Below are 20,993 nucleotides of genomic sequence, written 5' to 3'. Positions count from 1 at the left end.
GTGCGATGTACATCGACAGCATGTCTGTTAGTGTCCGATGAAATCTCTCTGTCAGCCCATTAGTTTGGGGGTGGTAGGCTGACGTCGTCTTATGTACTGTACCAGAGGTTGGTTGTGAGCAGGGTTTCGATTATGGTGGACAGGAACGTCTTGCCGCGATCACTCAGGAGAACGCGAGATGCACCGTGACGCACTACAATGGCGTTAACAAAGAAGTCTGTGACGTCTGAAACAGAACTTGTGCGTACTGCAGCAGTCTCTGCGTACTTTGTCAAGTGGTCGACAGCAGTCACAATACAACGATTACCTGCTAGCGTGATGGGGAGAGGTCCGAGTAGGTCTATGCCAACGATGACGAAAGGAGTCTCGGGACACGGGATAGGTTGCAGAAGGCCAGCAGGAGACGAATTGGTCGCTTCCGCCGTTTACACAGATGGCAAGATTCAACGTACTTGGCCACAAACGTAGATATGCCCGACCAGAAGAAACGGTTTCTGATGCGGCTTTGTGTTTTGTAAAATCCCAAGTGGCCTGCACAGGGGTCGTAGTGAAAGGCTTCGAGGACTTGATGACGTAGAGAACGCGTAAGTACTGAAACCCAGCGGTGTCCATCAGTAGTGTAAACGTAACGATGGAGCACATTGTTATGGAGCTTAAATTGCCGTAGTTGTCGGCGCAATCTAGCATTAGGAGTAGGTGATATGCCATTTAGGCGTTAGATAATGCGATTGCAATATGGAGCATCACGCTGGCGTGTGGCGAACTCGGTGTAGCGATTTGAAGCCGGTCTTTTGATAACCGCAAGGTGTGATCATGTGAGTGGTGACGCAGTGCCTAACCCACCAAACGAGCAATCAGCTGACGTACTAGATGATTACAGTGGAAGGGGCAGCGAGAGAGAGCATCTGCATCTTGGTGTCTTTTTCCAGACTTATAGATGACGTCAAAATCGTACTCTTGCAGGCGGAGCACCCAACGACCGAGGCGACCAGATAAGTTTCTCAGTGTGGATAGCCAGCACAAGGCGTAGTGGTCTGTATTCGCTGTGAAGTGGCGTCCGTAAAGATACGGTCGAAATTTTTGTATGGCCCAAACGACAGCGAGGCACTCCGGCTCAGTTATGGAGTAGTTCTGTTCAGAAGCCGTAAGAGCACGACTAGCATACGCTATAACTCTTTCCCTTGAAGTGGCATCCCGCTGTAGAAGAACTGCACTAATGCCATGGGCGCTCGCGTCGGTGTGGAGACATGTAGGTGCGTTCTCATCGAAAAGGCACAGAACAGGATCGTATGTTAAAGCATGCTTTAGGGCTTGAAAGGCACGCTCGCAGTCGTCGTTCCAAGCGAAAGTTGATCCGGATGTCAGCAGCTTATGCAGTGGCGACGCGATGGTAGCAAAATGGCTGATGAAGCGGCGGAAGTAGGACGCCAGGCCCAGGAAACTTCGTGTTTCTGATTTTCTGGCCAAGGGAAGCGTATCACGGCAGCAAGCTTGTCAGGATCCGGGCGAACGCTATCTTTGCTGACAAGGTGGTCTTGATGTTCTTGTTGGCGAAATGGCATTGCTATGTGTTTAGCTGAAGTCCAGCACTAGAAATACACGTCAAAACTTCGTCTAAACGATCAAGGTGCTGACGAAAAGAAGTGGAAAAAATGACAATGTCATCTAGATAACAGAGACATGTTTTTCCATTTTAGGCCGCGTAGAACTGTGTCAATCATGCGTTCAAACGTGGTAGGAGCATTACATAAACCGAATGGCACCACGTTGAATTCATACATATCGAGTGTCATCCGCTCTGCGGATGACACTCGATATGGGCGGCGGTGTACAATTGTATTGCCTTCCGTTTCAATTCGATGTACGGCGACGGAAGTGCGACCCAAAGGCTTGGAATTTACATCAAATGAAGCACTGTGTTTTTGAAGGATACCCAACAGTTCTTGCTTTTGCGCTGACGTGAGATCAGAATTTATTGTGGCTGTTAAAGCAGACGTCGTAGCATCGTCATCAGTACTCGTAGAGAAAGATGGTGCGTCTGCGTGAAGGGGCACCAGAGAAAGTGGTTCGGTGTCTGTGAAGCAAACCACACTGGTGCCCTGGGGCAGTGCAACATGCAAAGAAGTAGGGTTAACTGCCGTAACTAATGCTCTGTCATCATAAAAGCGCCCCAGGCTAGGAGCGATGGTAAGCCCACCAAAGATGTAGCGTCCACACGGTGCTAGGAACACATCACCAGTACTGATCTTATCTGATGTCAGGGTCAGAATATGCTCATTGCCTGGAGGAATAAAACAGTCATCAGCGGTGACGAAGCGCTGGCTATGAGCATCTTTATCGGACGAAACCGCAGTATCTTGAGTTTGAGTTTGAGTTTATTCAACCACGTGACAAATACACAAAAATACGCTGTATACGTGGTTTGGTGTGAAGGAAAAAAAGCTGCATTTCACAGCTTGACTGGCCCCTTCACCCAGAAAAAAATCTAAACTACAAGTTTACAAAAAGTTACAAAAATTACAGGCAGCGGCAAGCGACAATACAAAAAAAACACGCATGTGGCCCATGGCACCAAATAATAGAATCACAACTCTAAAATACATACAAAAATATTCATAACAAAGCAATGCATGAAAGAATAAAAACTGAATAACCATTAGAGAAATCACCCAAACATTCATTTACAACACAATCAGCACATCCGATTTAACATTTCAGTTTTAGACAATATACGCAGATTATCAGTTGTTAGTTTCCATTTGTTCATCACACTTGGAAGGCGGTAGCGTAGTGCTTCAAATCCATAGTTTGTGCGAGGACAAGGTACGTGCCGAGTCTCCGTACAGCGAGTAACGCGACCGGCAGGATTTGGTTGCAAGGTGGCCAACGTGCGTAAAAAGATACTTCCTCTGCGTATTTCTGATTTAAAAACTGACAGAAGCTGGTATTCGTAATAACAGGTAATTCTTAAAATTCTATATTTTGCAAATATTGAAGCAGTGTGTGCGTTATAGGATACACCTTCAATGCACCGCAAGGCCTTTTGTTGTAACACAACCAGGTTCTTTAGAGATGCTTTAGAGCCTGTAGACCAGACCAGATGACAATAGTGTAAATGTGAAGAAAAAAGAGCATTGTACACTAATAGTTTTTGTTTCACAGGTAGTATGTTCTGGCATCGACGCAACACACCTAGAACTTTACAAAGTCTGTGACTAATGTGTTCTGCATGATAATTCTATGCCATGTGTTCGTGAAAGTGGACACCGAGAGTTTTAACTGTTTGACAAAGTTTAATTTCAACGTTATTAGGTATTAGTTTGTGAGACGTTTCAAATGACCTGGCTTTCGCACTTAACAGTACAGCCTTGCTTTTAGAGCAATTAATGTGTAGAGAATTTGCCGCAGTCCAGGCATATATTTTATTTAGTATTTCATTAGCAGAAACAATGAGGTCATCGGCCGTTTCACCAGAAAAAAATATACTAGTATCGTCCGCGTAGGTTACATATTCTACAGAGCTGTCAATGCGTACAATATCGTTGATAAAAATATTAAATAATAGGGGTCCCAAAATGCTACCTTGAGGTACGCCATTCTTAACGTTCATGGATGATGATAGCTCTCGATTAATTGATACACATTGTTTCCTATTAGATAAATAGCTTCTTATTAAAGCTAAAACGGTACCACGAACTCCATAACAGTCAAGTTTTTCTAGCAAAATATCATGGTTTATTCTATCGAAAGCTTTCGAGAAATCTAGAAATATTCCTAGGGTAAGTTTTTTTCCTTCTATATTTCTTAAAATCAATTCCTTTTGGTATAGCAAGGCATATTCGGTTGAGAGGCCTGACTGAAAACCGAACTGTGACGGCGTAATAATGTTGTGTTTATTAAAGAAATTTGATAACCGAATGAAAATAAGTTTTTTCAGACCCCTTAGAGAAAACTGGTAAAATCGAAATCGGTCTGTAGTTTCCTAAATTGCTTTTGTCCCCACCCTTATATATAACCGTTACTTTAGCGTTTTTCATTCTCTGAGGAAACAGCCCAGTGGTGAACACGAGATTATAAATATGTACTAAGCAGGCGCATATGAGATCTAAAATGTATATTATAGGTTCTAATTTTAAGCCATCTATGTCCTCGCTTTTACTCAATTTGAAATGCTGAAAAAGGCTGATGACCTCTTGCACGTCTGTAAGATTTGCAAACACAGAATTATTTAAAGCAGGAGGCAAATAACCTGATGAATCACAATTATGACTACTGTCAACTAGTGAGGTAAAGTACTCGTTAAATTTGTTTGCTAGTACGGCGCCCTTGTATATTTTATTTTCGATCACCAGCTCACTAATATCGTTAGGCACTTGTTTGGTAGATATAATAGCATTAAGTTTGTTCCACAATTGCTTAGAATCGGTGACACCGTCAAACATCTTGAAGGGATAATCGCGTTTAGCTTGTTTTTGTAGTTTAGTGAGTTTATTTCTGTATACTTTAAAAGCTTTAAATTTATCCGGGTCTCGCTTTATCAGAAACTCTTGATATAACCTATATTTTTCTTTTATCATATTGAGTATTGTGGAAGAAACCCAAGGTTTGCGCGCCCGTTTTGGTCTCTTTAAAGCTTTGTAAGTAAAATGTTTTTTATACACTGAGCATAGAGTATCAATAAAACAATCATGAGCAAGATCAGCAGAAGAACTAGATAGAACGTTGTTCCAATTGAGAGTTCTAATTTCCTCTCTAAAAGAAGCTAGCGTTCGCGGATTAATTTGTTGAGAGTGAACGGCAGGAAAGATTTGACTTCTTACACTGGTGATATTTTCTATGACTAGATATATGGGCAAATGATCACTTATCGGGGCACGCAGCGCACCTGCCTGTAAGGTACTGTTTGTATTACTTGTGATAAACAAGTATAATAGAGTAGAAGTGGTATCAGTAATACGTGTTGGAATGGTAAGTACGTTTGTTAAGAAAAAAGAAGCAAGAAGGTCTGAAAGTCTCATCTGTTTTTGTGTGTCGCTCAACATATCTATGTTAAGATCACCTCCCAGCACAAGTTTGTAATTAAATTGGTTTACAACGGAAAATAGGTTTTCTAAGTATTGAATAAATGAATCAAAATTTCCACTTGGTGGCCTGTAAATTGCAACGAAAATGTAGTTGTGATACTGTAAAGTTAACGCCTCAAGGTCATCGGTGCACAGAGACAGATCTTCACAATACTCATACGTTATTTCAGCTTTGACATACAAGCATACACCTTCACCAATTCTCATTTTTCTATTTTGGTACACAAAATTATATCCGTCAATACAAAACACGTCTGTTTCACTACGGTGCCAAGTTTCAGTCATCATAATAACGGAAAAGAAAAAATTGAACTCATCAAGAAACAACAGAAAGTTTTCTTCTTTCGAACGAGCTGACTGCATATTAATATGAAGGAATGTCATGGGCTGCCTATGAGGGCCACTAGTTCAATTCAGAAACGCTGGAATACATTGCCATTGTTTACAGCAGAAATATAAGTCTACTACTAAGCTAGACTACTTTAGCCAGATCCGCCTCAGAATTTACATTTAAAACAGGTGTCCTGTCTGCTTTCCGCATGAAGATCCTGCCCTGTGATACCCATACATATTTCCATTCTCTTTCACGCCTTGCTTGCCGCGCCTTACTGAGCAGAACCTTCATTTCCATGCACAGGTGTTCATTTATATATACAGGGTTACTGTTGTCAAAACCAAGACGAGTGTTATCTAGTTTAATCTTTTTTGCTGCGGACAACATCTTGTCTCGCGCCGTTCTGGTGAGGAATCTGACGACCACATTTGATTTCTTTTTATCTTTCGATAGTACATGGTGCGCGACGTCAATGTCGTTATCTGTGACATCAGTTCTTAAGCACTTGGCGATGTTTGCGACAGTTTTCTCCAAGTTTTCTTTTTCGATTAGCGGAAGACCTTGGATTTCAATATTCATATTTCGGCTGTATTGCTTCAGCTCGACAATTTCCCGTCTAGCTTCTTTCAGGTCCCTCCGCCGTTCTTCGTTTTCCTTACGACACTTCGCACTCTCAGCCTTGACCACGTTATTCTCCTTGCGAAAAGCCTCCACGTCAGTCCTAAAGAGCTCAAAGCTCTCATTCATGAAAGCAATAGCATCTCGAGCACTTCCAAGTTCAGTGACTATTTTAGAGTTCGAGGAAGCGACCTTAGCTATTTCACATTTAACTTCAGTCGAGAACACGTCAAGTCTTCCCACCAGATCACCTAGAAATTTCACGACCTCTTTAATGCTATTAGGCTGCCTCTCAGCAAGGGTCGCCGCAATACTGCCCATGTCGTCCGAATTTTTATCCCTCATTGTTTCAATCACTTCAAGTAAAAAACTGCACGAAAAATGCTATTGTGCACACAAAGAAAGAGGCAAATATTGAAGATTAGAACGAAAAACACTGTTGTGACTACAATGCCCAATAAAACTTCAGCAGCAGCAGCAGCGAAGAAACTAGGTGCATATAATGTTCAATATGAAAGTTAACCAACCTGCAAAGAGTGCAGACAGTAGGTTAGCGTGCGTCCTTTCACCGTCGCTGCTGCTGCCTGAGTGAAGCCAGTTGCAAAAAAACAACGCCCCCAGCACAAACTTGATAAGAGCTTGAAACTTCAGCAGGCTGAGGTAGATTGCGGTTTCGGTAGCGCTGTCCAGGTCCTGGTAATGGTAAAGCCACAGCAACAAAATTGTATCAACGGTGTGGCACTCATCTCTGGTGGCTGAAGACGACTCCGGATGGGATGGCTCCGGATGGGATATGACATACGAATGATCCTCTGACGGCAGGGTATCACGGCTGAAGCTGAGGAGAGAAAGTCCCACCCTAAAATGAGCGCATTAGTACACGATGACAGAACGAGGAACTATATATGGTGAAGGATGCCCTCAATAAAAACTCGTGCTGTGCAAACACCAGAAGGCTGAACAAAAACTGCATTAGCACAGCGAAGGGGAGGGCCATCATATGGTGTCTTCACTTTGCGCAAACGGGAACACAAGTCCACACTAATAACTGAGAGCGATGCACCTGTGTCCACCAAGGCTTCAGTCCATATACCCTCAACACACACTGAAAGTACATTTGAAGGGCGTTCTGGAGGAGTTCGATGCAGTCCGCCAAGTGCAGCTTTCCCTCCTGAAGCTGCACTGTTTAGTTTTCCGGGCGGTGATCAGACGCCGTGTAGCCGGATGGAGTGGGGACAAGGAACGGCGCATAGGTGATGGGGAACGACGGCGTGAGGAGCGGAATGTACTGGCTGCGTCGAAGTTCTGCGGAGATGGTGAGCGCCGTTGGTACAGTTGATATGGGTGGCGATGTTGTGGAGCAGGGGCAAACTCATCCCTCTCGAAGTCACCATAGCCCCGCCTTTCGTCCTGTTGACGTCGACGACAGAACCGTGAGATGTGGCCACGTATTCCGCAATAATAGCAAATCGGTCGAGTTGGACGCCAGGCATGGAAAGAAGGAGGTGGTGCCCTTGGGGCAAGGGCATTAAGGGAGGGCTGCGTAGTTGACACATAGTGCGGCGATTGCTGAGAAGGTGACGCTGCAACCACCTCAGCGTATGTCGGTTTGGAGTGGTATGCGAGCTCGGGACTTGCTCACACGTCATGGATGCCAGCTCCTCCATGACGATGTTGCGGAGGCTGCCTGCAGAAGGCGTTATACAGAGCTCATAAGACAACGAGGTGGCCTGGAGTTGCAGCTCCTCGCGGATCATGGACTGTATCAACGACCGGAGCTCATTGTCATGCGTTGGCCTGAGATCCCCAGTGTCAGGTTGTAAACGTATAAGTTGAAGGTCATCGAGTCGCTGACACGTACTGATGATATCCGTGACCGTGGTGGGGTTCTTTGCCGCTAAAGCGTTAAATGCGACGGCGCCTATGCCCTTGGGCAGGTGGCGAACGCGGTCATGTTCCGTCATCGAGCTGTCGATGCGACGGCATAGGGCGAGGACATCCTTAATGTACGAGGTATAAGACTCGCCGGAGTGCTGAACACGTTCAGCAAGCTTCCGTTTGGCTATGTCTGCACGGACAAAACGGTTGGCAAATATCTGACGGAGCTGCTGCTTAAAGGTAGACTAGTCCGGGAAATCCAGTTGATGGTTGAGAAACCATGTCTTGGCGACCCCCGTCAGACAGAACGGTACGCGGGACAACTTCACAGAATCATGCCAATAGTTAAGCGCACTCACACGGTCGTACTCAACCAACCAGTCTTCAACGTCTTCACCGCGAAGGCCGGCGAACATCGGTGGATCTTTTTGAGGGGCGGTGACAGTCCAAGAAGGCATGCCCAGGGGTGCAGGTGCGGTGGATGGAGCCGTGTTGTTGTGCTCGTCTTGGGACATGACCGTGGGCTGACTGCGCAGACGGCGACCCGACCGGAGCTCCAGGGATGGTTGGTAGTCGAAGATAACAAAAAAAAGCGCTGCAGAGAGAGGACCAGGGGACCGGAAAGCACTCTCCACCACTTGTAAGGCAACGATTTGGCTGCAAGACACTTCTTTTACTTGTCGAACACCTCTGCCCCACAACACAGGCCAGGCGGCTGATGATGATGAGTACGTACATATGATGAAATGACGCGCATGAATAATGCTCACAATATATATATATATATATATATATATATATATATATATATATATATATATATATATATATTTCATCGATTTCCCATTAGGTTCCGTTTTGGCCAACGACCACTTCCGGTAGATGGCGCGATGTGCGTGAGCAGTAGAATCATAGAGCTGTAGAGTTAACGTCGACAGTTTCAGGACAACAAGACGCAAGTAAAGGCTGAGTTTTAGAGCTGCTTTGACAGGCAGCCCTAAATATAATGTCGGCGGCGTTTTGCAGAACGCGCTAACATATATTGGGCTGTTCGGCCAACAAAAGCCAAAAGTGTCTGCAAACTTTGTTTTTGTTTTTGTTTTTTTTTTGAAATTTAGTGGTCTAACCTTTGACGCCGACTACGCACACAAACTACGTGTACTTATAATGCATATTGCTTTCATGTGCGATCCATCGGCGCCCCTTGACGTCCAGCGCGTTGGTGTGCCAACGACATCGGTTGAGCAGACGACGGCTCAGTGGTCATGGCCGCCGGCAGGCGACAAACGCGCTCCGCCGCGCATTCCGGACAAGCTTCCTCTTCGACGGTCACTGCAAGTTCATACGAGTGAGTGACAAGCTCATTATCTGGCTCTACGTGGGCGTGATGAGCGCGAATAGTATACGCTTACAAGTGTAGAAGCGTGGTATAGTAGGTCTGGGTTTGTGATGAATTTCACAACGCTCGAGCGTGCGAAAAATTGCTACAGAATAGACAAGAGCGTTGATTTCCAACCGGCTCGTTTTGCAGAATGTAAGAATATATACGTAAAGGCAAGGATAAATGCAAGCCCAATCAATACATCCACGGTCAAATCACAGCACGTGCACATGTTTGCACAAACCGTATGTGCCAGGCACAGAATGCTTACGTATCTCTTGCTTAATTTGTGTACATGTTCCACTTGTATAATGTCGCGAGTTAATGAAAGCGTGGCTAGCCACTATCACACACTGTTCGAAAAGAGGGCTGCAACCGCAGTTACGACAATGACTGTTAAGGCTCCTCTAAAAAAAAAAACACTACAATCAAGCTCATTTACAGTGGCTGAATGGGCGAATCACTGCCACTTCCGAAGGATTACGAAGTCTAGTCTGAAACACAACGAGAAAGCCACTCCGTGTAAACACGATTTTTCCCGTAGGGGTGCACCTAGAATTTTTAAATGCGAAGCGTTTCTTGGCGAACTTCAGGAACTTTAAGCGTGTCTATCTATCTATCTATCTATCTATCTATCTATCTATCTATCTATCTATCTATCTATCTATCTAGCCGCCTACGGCTTTTAGCTCTCCTGGCTGTTTGGATAATGGTATAGATACCAAACTTGGTATGGCATAACATGACTGTATGAAGAACATATTTAGCTAGTCGTAACATGAAAATCATGACATGCGTGTCATAAATGTCATAATTTACATGTCACGGTATTGCCGCGCTTGCGGTGGTTTCATTCACATGATATCCGGCAAAACTGGTATGTATGGCATGACAGCATGGCGAACACAAGCGACAGACCCTAACATAAAAATCATGACATGCGTGTCATTTAACAACATGACTACATGCCATACTCATAATGTGCTCACAGCCATATCACTAGCTTTGCATATACCGATTTGGTGGTGATGTGTGATGTTTTATGGCGCAAGGGCCATTTGATGGCCAAAGAACGCCAGGTCAGTCGACAAGTGATGCGACAATGATCATGATAGGTGGCTGTAAGAGAGCCTTAAAATCCCTCGCGCTAACGCGGGTAAAATATACCGATTTGGTATTACGGGACGTGAATGCATGACGAAGGTATGTGACTGATGCAAACATGATAATCATGAGATGCGTGTCATATAACGACATGACTACATGCCATGCTCATGATGCGCTCGCGGCCGTTTCGCTAGCTTCTAATGAACAAAATTTGGTATTACGGGATGTAAATGGAAGACGAAGGTATGTGACTGGTGCAAACATGATAATCGTGAGGTGCGTGTCATGTAAAAACGTGACTACATGCGACGCTCTCGATGCGCTCGCGGCCGTTTCGCTATAGCTTCGCATGTAGCGAATTCGGTATTACGTGACGCGAACGGACGACATAGGTAAATGAGAGGTCTCAACATGACGAACATGACATCCGTGTCATATAACATGACTACGCCCCACACGCATCAGGCGCTCGCGGCCGTTTCGCTACCGTCACACATGCCAAAATTTGGCATTACGTCAAGAATAGATGACGAAGGTATGTGGCTGGTGGCTGGTGCAAACTATATAATATTGAAATTAGTGTCAAGTAAAGACATTATTATACACCAAACTCAAGGCACCAATACACTGCGGCGTTAATTTTATCGCGTCACACCAGCGATGCCACGCCAGGCGCCGAAATCCCCCTAGTAGAGATCAGTGGATCTGTGCAAAGAGTTTCATTGTGGAGCTGCATGCCATATACTCGCAGGCACGCGCCGCGCTGCGTTCCTTTGACGCACGCGCGTTTGAGCGCATGCGGCGTCCCTCCGTCATGAATAGAGGCAGACGTGGTGCTGTCTAAGTAACGCCGTCGACGTGAAATGCAGCATGTCGCATTTTGCACCGCTTTCCACCGGGCCGAGGCGACGGACGCTGGTCGCACCGGTCACGCCTGACGTCACACTGTAAAGAGTTCGCATTTTGCTGGCGTTGCTGCGCCGTATACCTTCGCGTGCGGCAACGTTGCGTAGGAGTATATTGGGCCCTTCTTGACGCGCTCACCGCTGTTGCGCTTGCTCCACATGTACCCAATTCGGTATCACGGGAAGTGAATATACGACGGAAGTAAATGACACGTACAAACCAGATAGTCATAATATGCGTTTCATGCAAAACATGACTACATGCTACGCTCGTGGCATTATCGCAGCCGTTTCACTAGCTTCACATATGCCAAATTTGGTATTACGTGACGCGAATGGACGATGAATGTAAATGACACGCCGAATTACGATAAACATGATATCAATTTTATGAAAAACATGACTAGATGCTACGCTCATAGCACGCTCGCGGCCATTTCGCTAGCTGCATATAATCAAAGTTAGTATCATGTGACGTTAATAGATGACGAAGGTAAAGGAAACGTCCAAACATGATAATCATGCCATAGGAGTCGTGTGCCGCATAATTTACCTCCACCTCTTAACGTTGTGCTGATGTTAAAGTGCCCTATCACCCTTCCTTATTCGCGCTTCGCATATCATTGATTCCCGCTGTACGTGGTAACTGCCAATTTTTTTCGAGGGGGGGGGGGGGGGGGTTCAACCATAATTTATGTATGTTCGTGCGCGCGCCTGTATATGTGAATTGAATGTAAAGATAGGCATACATAAGTGAAATTACGAAGTATTGTGGGGGAGATTGAGCTGCCTATCCCGCTCCTTCTCTTTGGCACCGCTCATAGTGTCATTATTTCGGGCCAACAGATTGTAACATAAGCTACACATGATTTGTGAATATAAATGTACGCAATGAACAGAAATGCTTTGTTTGCTTGGCCCCGCCACGATGGTCTAGTGGCTAAGGTACTCGGCTGCTGACCCGCAGGTCGCGGGATCAAATCCCGGCTGTGGCGGCTGCATTTCCGATGGAGGCGGAAATGTTGTAGGCCCGTGTACTCAGATTTGGGTGCACGTTAAAGAACCCCAGGTGGTCAAAATTTCCGGAGCCCTCCACTGCGGCGTCTCTCATAATCGAATAGTGGTTTTGGGACGTTAAACCCCACAAAATCAATCAAAATCAATGCTTTGTTTGCTCGAAAGGGGAAGCTATTTCAAACGCCGGATAAGGTGGCAGCTTTTTGAGAAACAGCAGCAAGGTGCTGCAGCGCTTGTGCATGTACGGAAAACACATGTGGAAACGTTTCCACTCCTGACATATTTTCGTCTATTGTATTCACAGCACATCACTGGCGAGAAAGGAAACGTACTATCGGTATCAAATGAAACCCGAACAGCGAAGCGCGTGTTTCAAGCATTAGAAACAGTATAGTGGTGGCCGTCCAGCCATCCCCATTGACAGGCGTGCACATCCGGTTTGGCAGCACTGCGCGATCCACCTAGAGTCCGTTATCTCCGTTTCTACTGTAGTTTTCGTAAGGTGACAATGGTGGAAATCGTGGTTTTGCCGAGCGCTTGTGATCGTATCACTCGCAATTCCTTGCTTTTACTGCAGCGTCGCAGTGCAATCGGTGTCTTGGCACGCTAAAAAAAGAGAAATATAATCGGTTTGCGGTTGATTTTCAAACGATTGTCGTATCTCGTTCGCCAGCGCTGCTTCACCTACACCCTTCATTCAGAGAACGACCCGAAAAGGCTTCATTTTAACTGGAAATGCCGAGTGTTTTTTCAGAAGAGAGCGCGCAAGTTATTTTGCTTCACCGGCACGAAGTGTGTCACGGACGGCCATTTTTGGCGACCCCGCGTCACGGCAATTAACGGGCGCCGTACTCCCCACTGACCATGGGAACGGCGGGCGTATGAAAGAGAGCCGAGAAGTGAAGAATGGGGTGCTCTTCTTCGAACGTCGCCGCCGACGTTTGATCCTTTGTAACTGCGGTGGCGTCTGCAGGGTCGTGGAAGGCCGCGATGTACCCCGAACAAGGATTAGACTACGGGACGCACCAGCTAAGAGCCAAACAGTCTGACCGTTCCCACGGGGGAAACCGTGGGAAAACCTCTGGTGGCCAAGTCGTACGACAACATCCCAACAAGTTGTCACTCTCACTAGTTGAAGGCCCTCTCCTAATTAAAAAGGGGTGGGGTTAATATATTTTGGGGCGGAGTTTCCATCAATGAAACGCGCATGATTGGACCCATGTAGAGGTCTCTTGTTCCCAAGGAAGAGAGCGAGGAGACACGACGGGGATTTAAGAGCAGGATTTTGCCCTGCTAGGCAGTCTAGTCGCTGACCAACATGGTTTAGAAGCAGATCAACAAGTATTTCTTCTAGAAGTTTTTAGTGTGGCTCTGTGTTAGCTGGCCACCTAAACTTAGCCGTTCGTCTAGTTGCGACGCGATATTAACCTCTGTAACGTAGACATCAGGACTTCGCCTCGAGTTAGCTCAACCTGCCCGAGGTCGCCTGCAAGCACTAGCCTCCCGGAGCCACCAGCGTTGCAACACCGCCGACATCGCAGTCGTGCCAGAACTCTCTTCAACTTCTCGCATCCGATCGTCGGGGACGCAACGCTGCCGGTCATCACTGTTTATATCTTCGAACTTTCTCCTCCGTAGTTCTATTGTTGTTAGTTGTGGAGTTTGTAATAGTTCTCTCTCGTAAGCTCAGTTATTGTTTGTTATATCTTTTTTTGGTTGTATCAAGTGTTGATGTATTTTTGTCACATTGGTCCCGTTTATTAGGGAGGCGATCGCCGGGCTGATTCCAAGAGCCGAAGTATCGGCCCCCCGAACCGCACCACGAAAGCGTGGACAATTTAGAAGTGGTCCTTTTTGGTGCGCCAGCGGACGCCGGTTGTGGCCCAAAGAACAAGTCAGAGCCGAGAGTTGATAACCGAAACAAATATTATATTCTCAAAATTGGCAGATCAAAACAATACACGAGAATGCACACTCCACAATAGTTACATACAATACGTCCTCAATCAATCAACACACTACACAGTACAATTAGCCACACTCGAACAACGGACACAGACAACAATACGCACTACAATGCAGTCGCATGCATTGAACAACCAAGACACTCAAAGACTAAAGGGATAGAAAACCTATTCAGTCCAAAGTTCTTGGAGCCAAAGTCTAGATGATACTCTTCCGAGAATCACTCACTCAAAGTCCAGCGTTGTTGTCGTTCCGCAGCCCTCGAAGTTTCTCTTCCAGGAAACCTCGCCGGAGTTTCTCTTCCAGGAAAACTCCCGTCTTCAATAGGCCACTCTTCAAACTTCAAATTCTTCGCCGGAACCACGTCGGCTTCACACACGCAGCTGTTGCCACGCGTCCTCGCTCAATAGCGGTAAACACACGCTCTTGCCTGTAGCTCGAGCCTTCACCAGCAGGTGGGAATCCTCTTCATCTCCGGCTTCGTCCAGACGGACCAAAACCCTTCGCCGACTACACGGCGGAATCCCTACGCGCTCTGGCGCTCACTTCCGTCTCCTCCTGATTTCTCGTCTCGGCCGCTCGATTAAATACCTTTCGCGCCACCTTCCAGAAATTTCTCGTCATTTCGTCGGCGCGATACGCGGCGAAGGCTGAGGGTAAGTGAGACGGTTGGAATGCCCTCCCCGGAGGATGATTCAACTCGGTATGACCACGCCCCTTTCGTTCTGGAAAAATCGAGAGCTTGCCCGGCCGCCGCTGTGGGGTGAGGAGGTTCACCGCTTCCGAGAGGAGAGGCGTCGCGCGCCCGGGGAGCCCTGGATGCTTGTTTTCTTTTTTTTCTTTTGACCTCGCGGCGTTTCTCCCGCCCGTTGTCGCAAGAATTTGGCGGCGCGCTCATTTTTCGCGCTCGTTCTGTGACACTGCCCCCCACTTTAAGAATACTATCTCATAATATTCAAAACCACACAAACGAGCGCGAAAAGTCACCACACACTCTCACAGACTGTAACACCATCAGTCGCTCATGACACTTCACATTCACAATAGATCACTTAATACAATTGTACATTGTAATTCAATTACACAGCACATGAAATATAACCACAGGTGCACGACGACAACACTTCATCACTTGTTCCAAACAATACGAACGTACAAAGTTCTCTCATTACAACAATTATACCACACTATACATCACATCACAGCACAGAACACTTTGACTCGCTCGACATACAATTGAGACACAGGATAACAAGAACATTAACACAACATATGTCACTCAGCCCTGCCAAACACATTCTGCTTTGACATCAGCACTTATCCTCTGTACTTTGAGCTGCGCTTGCGTCCTTTCTTGCGGTGCTCGCTCGATCTCTTGTTGTGTTTCCACGTTCTTTTTCGGCGAGCCCTTTCCAACGACGATATCTGAGGCATCGTCTCAGCCATCGCTGTCTCTTCCGACACCGTTAACGCGTCATTACATTCGACGGGTCCTGTCTGTTTATTTACCCGCTTGATCATGCCTCTACATTTTGCCCGGCTGGCCAACTCCGTCTCCTTTACACTGTCGGTCGGTTGATGTTGTGCCGACGTAAGTCCGGTTGCTCGGCCCGTGAACTTATTCGACCCGATCGTCTTCTCCTTCGCTGTCTCTTGCGCCGCAGCTTCACCTTGGGCTCTAGTGAGATCCGTCACGGGATGCTCCTCCACTGTATCTCGCGGCCGCTGTGTTGGCGAGGGCTCTATCTTCGGGTCTTCTCCCAAACATTCTGGATCACTTGGCCCTCGCGCCCCGTCGATGTTTCCGATGACAAGGTCATACAGGGGGGTCTTCATGCATAAAGCAGTAACCTTCCCGCTGAAGTACGGGGTTTCAACCTCAATTTCTGCTTCGGGAAGCATCCGAACCGTACGGTCAATTAGGCAAACCGGTTTCGTTCTGCCTGTCAACTCACTTTCCCGTACCAAATTTCTCCGCACGATAACAGTGGAACTGCCGGTATCTCTTAACACCGTAATCTTTTTGCCCGCAACTTTTCCAGGCCGCGTTGGCATTCCTTTCGTAACACCGGTTGGCTGTTTTGACATTACAGCACCCACAATAGGAATTTTCTCCCCATTCTTCAACTCTACGAATCCATCGGTGACGGCATTATTATCAGATTTCGGTGCCGCTTGCACACAGGATACCTGGTGAGTTTGACTCGCTCCGTTTCGACATGCATCTGCTTTGTGCCCAGTCTGACCACACTTAAAACATTTCACTACCGTAGGGCTCGTAAAGATTGTTCGACAGTTTTTCGCGCGATGACCCACTCGGTTGCACAGAAAACATCGCGGAATGCTCTCTGGTGCACGCTTCTTTTCTTCGGGAACCAATTTCTTCGAATCATCGGGACAATCCTTCTTGACCTTGGCCAAATTAGTGCCACCTTGCGCTTCCAAGAATTGATCAGCCAAGTCAAGCATGTCTTCAAGTGAGTCAGCCTTCCTCTCTTTTAAAAACAGTGACAGGCTTGGGTGGCAACTAGTAAGAAATTGTTCTCTAATTAGCAGCTCTCTAAGCTCATCGTACTCCTGCGCTGTCCCTGAAAGTTCAATCCATCTGTCGAAATAATGGTAAAGTCGGGCGGCATACTGCGTAGCTGTCTCACCGTCAGCTGGCTTTCCTGTCCGAAATCTGTCCCGGAATCCTTCCACAGTGAATCTAAATCGCTTCAACAAAGCAGCTTTCACCTTTGCGTAGTTGGCTGCATCGGTCGGCGTCAGCCTACCGTACACACTGAGCGCTTCACCACTCAAGCAAGTACTCAAAGCATTTGCCCATTGCTGTTCCGGCCAATTCTGGCTCCTCGCAATCGTCTCAAATCTGTGGAGGTACGCGTCTAGGTTGTCCTTTCTTTCATCAAACGCTACGAGTAGCTTGCTTGGGTTCAAGCGGAAGCCGTGATCTTCCCGTTCGCTGCTTTCAACTCTAGCTTGGACGGGAGTTTCGCTTCGCTGTTGCAAACGGAGCCGCTCGAGTTCCGTCTCGTGCTGCCGCTGCCGTTCCCTTTCAGCCATCTCCGCTTCTCTTTCTTCTCTCGCCCTTTCGGCTGCCAACTTTTCTCTCTCCAGCTCCAACTTCAATTGCTGCTCTCTTTCTTCCTTCAGCTGTCGCACTTTTGCCTCTTTTTCTTCTTTCAGGTGTCGCTCCTTTGCTTCTCTTTCTTTCAGCTGTCGCTCCTTTGCTTCTCTCTCTTCTCTCGCCCTTTCAGCGGCCAGCCTTTCTCTCTCCAACTCAGCTGCCTTTTCTTCCTTGGCCCTCTCTGCCGCCAACCTCTCTCTCTCCAACTCAGCTTCTTTTTCCGCTTTGGCTCTTTCGACCGCCAACCTCTCTCGTTCCAGCTCAGCTGCTTTTTCTTCCTTGGCTCTCTCAGCTGCCTCTTTCTCCTTCTGGCTTACCCATTTCCGTAGTTCGGCGCCGGAAAGACCCATCTTCTCACCAAGCGCAACTAACTTTTCGAGATCCATTGTGTCTCGCAACTCGCAAATACAACCTTGCCGCGTGCAAAAAGTATCTGCCTAAATCAGTCTATCGGAACACTCCCCTGCACTCGTTAACGAGAACACTGAACAACACACAAAATCGTTCCGATAGCACTATCAACAACTCGAGGCTCTTTCTCACTACTTTGGACACACTGTGCACCAAAAGGTCCTGTCGCGGACGCCAGATTAATTGTCACACCGGTCCCGTTCATTAGGGAGGCGATCGCCGGGCTAATTCCAAGAGCCGAAGTATCGGCCCCCCGAACCGCACCACGAAAGCGTGGACAATTTAGAAGTGGTCCTTTTTGGTGCGCCAGCGGACGCCGGCTGTGGCCCAAAGAACAAGTCAGAGCCGAGAGTTGATAACTGAAACAAATATTATATTCTCAAAATTGGCAGATCGAAACAATACACGAGAATGCACACTCCACAATAGTTACATACAATACGTCCTCAATCAATCAACACACTACACAGTACAATTAGCCACACTCAAACAACGGACACAGACAACAATACGCACTACAATGCAGTCGCATGCATTGAACAACCAAGACACTCAAAGACTAAAGGGATAGAAAACCTATTCAGTCCAAAGTTCTTGGAGCCAAAGTCTAGATGATACTCTTCCGAGAATCACTCACTCAAAGCCCAGCGTTGTTGTCGTTCCGCAGCCCTCGAAGTTTCTCTTCCAGGAAACCTCGCCGGAGTTTCTCTTCCAGGAAAACTCCCGTCTTCAATAGGCCACTCTTCAAACTTCAACTTCTTCGCCGGAACCACGTCGGCTTCACACACGCAGCTGTTGCCACGCGTCCTCGCTCAATAGCGGTAAACACACGCTCTTGCCTGTAGCTCGAGCCTTCACCAGCAGGTGGGAATCCTCTTCATCTCCGGCTTCGTCCCTACGGACCAAAACCCTTCGCCGACTACACGGCGGAATCCCTACGCGCTCTGGTGCTCACTTCCGTCTCCTCCTGATTTCTCGTCTCGGCCGCTCGATTAAATACCTTCCGCGCCACCTTCCAGAAATTTCTCGTCATTTCGTCGGCGCGATACGCGGCGAAGGCTGAGGGGAGAGTGAGACGGTTGGAATGCCCTCCCCGGAGGATGATTCAACTCGGTATGACCACGCCCCTTTCGTTCTGGAAAAATCGAGCGCTTGCCCGGCCGCCGCTGTGGGGTGAGGAGGTTCATCGCTTCACCGCTTCCGAGAGGAGAGGCGTCGCGCGCCCGGGGAGCCCTGGATGCTTGTTTTCTTTTTTTTTCTTTTGACCTCGCGGCGTTTCTCCCGCCCGTTGTCGCAAGAATTTGGCGGCGCGCTCATTTTTAGCGCTCGTTCTGTGACAATTGTGTTAGTTGTATTGAAGTGTTGTACTAGATCCCGTGTGCTGCAATATCACTAGAGTAAAGTTTGTTTTGTTTTCTCACGTCTCAGATCTCTTCACTGTCTCTGCTTGCGTACGGAACGAACTAACCTGCTGTCATTCCCGTCGCCGACTTCGCGCTGGCGACGCTAGAGTGACAGCTTGTAACAAAGTGAAACAGCGTGAAATTGCCAGCATTGTGAAGTGACCTTTGTCTACTATAAATAGAATTCGCGAGGCATTCCGTGATGATTGACTGCGTGATGACAAACCGTGCTACAATACTCGCCTTCGGCTGCAGTAGTTTAACCTCTGTATTTTTTATTTTGTTCCTTTCAAGTACCATGCCTGGAACACAAGCAGAAATATTGCACTGTAGGGGGACCATGCAGTGCTGCCACACTGGATGTGCGGGCATGTCTGTGTCAATGACTGGTGGATGGCGCGCACCATGCCATTGATAAGGCTTGTGCCACGCGCTCCACTGTTCGCGTTTCATTTGATGCCGATAGTACATGTCGATGTTGCTGGCGGTGAACTTTTGAGGGACCGCCTCTGCCGTTCTAGTCTTTATTTCATATCTTATCACTTGCTAGGTGACGGGACCTACGGATAACAGATGTGTAATATCGTCTTAGCGTGAAACAGCGTCAGAAAGCAACTATATGTAGCTAGGTAGTCATCACTTGTTATCCTAAAACATGTCCCACACTGTCGCTTCTGTATACAAGAACGCAATCAATAAAAATTTTGTTGTTTATTTTCTGTTTCCAGGAGGAACATCGGCAGCATCTCCCCGGATCATACGTAAGAGCACATTCTACGCTTTTGATTTAGCACCGCCCAACAATAAGCCAAATATTATTATCGGCACAGGATCACTAGTGCGAAAGCATGGGCGTCGGCAGGGGGCTGCAAAAGGAACGATTTCCTCCCTAAAGCAACACAAGCATTTGCCACGATACCCCCCTCCCCAATGGTATACGAGCTTTCCCCGCCTCCCCTAGTCGAAATGCAACCTGAGTTTGCACCTTCTAAAACAATTTCTGCCGACGCGTATGCGCGAAGGCAAGTGTGCGTGCTCCGTGCAAGGAAAACGCGGCTGACGTAAGGGTTGCAGTGGTCACACTTTTCTGCCTTGAGCGACGGGTAAAACCCGGTAAACTGAACTAGTACCAGTATTCACAGTAGTAGTAGTAGGTGCAGCCCTAGCAGAGTAATAGTTTTTGTAGGCGTACCTCATAGTATATTCAGGACTAAAATAAAAACATGGCGATGAACCACGCCCATTTTGTTATATATATGCGCTTTTGTTTGAACAGCATTGAACAGTGGGGTGAAGAGGAAACGCGATGAAGAGAAAAGAACAGACAAAAGCGGGACGAGGTTTGATTTCAAAGTATTAACGCAGCGGTTTAATTAATTGATTTCATTTTTCGGGTCTGAAGGGGCCAGAGAAGGGAGGGGAAAAGAAGTAAGACTTGCAGCTGCTAAAAATAAAATTTTCGAGAAATGATATCGTAATCGTGCTCATCCGTTATGCCGGCTTATGCGGATGATAGCTTGTTACAGAGAGCGTTTTTTCCCAGAACAAACGATTGATTACGGAGATTCGTGCTACAACGTGTTGGCGTCTCGTCCAGCTTCATCCACTTGTTGGTCTCCGTCTCTATACGGCGTTGATCCCCGTGGCCCATGGGCCACGTTCGGCCGCTCAAGAGCATTAAAAGAAGTCGCCTTTTACGAGGGAAGGGCTGTGACACTATTGGAGCGCGAAAGCTCTCAGGGAAATCTGTCGAATGTCATTGA

The sequence above is a fragment of the Rhipicephalus microplus genome, chromosome 3 (assembly GCF_043290135.1).
Source record: "Rhipicephalus microplus isolate Deutch F79 chromosome 3, USDA_Rmic, whole genome shotgun sequence".
NCBI lineage: Eukaryota > Metazoa > Arthropoda > Arachnida > Ixodida > Ixodidae > Rhipicephalus > Rhipicephalus microplus.
This window is presented reverse-complemented; position numbering follows the sequence as displayed.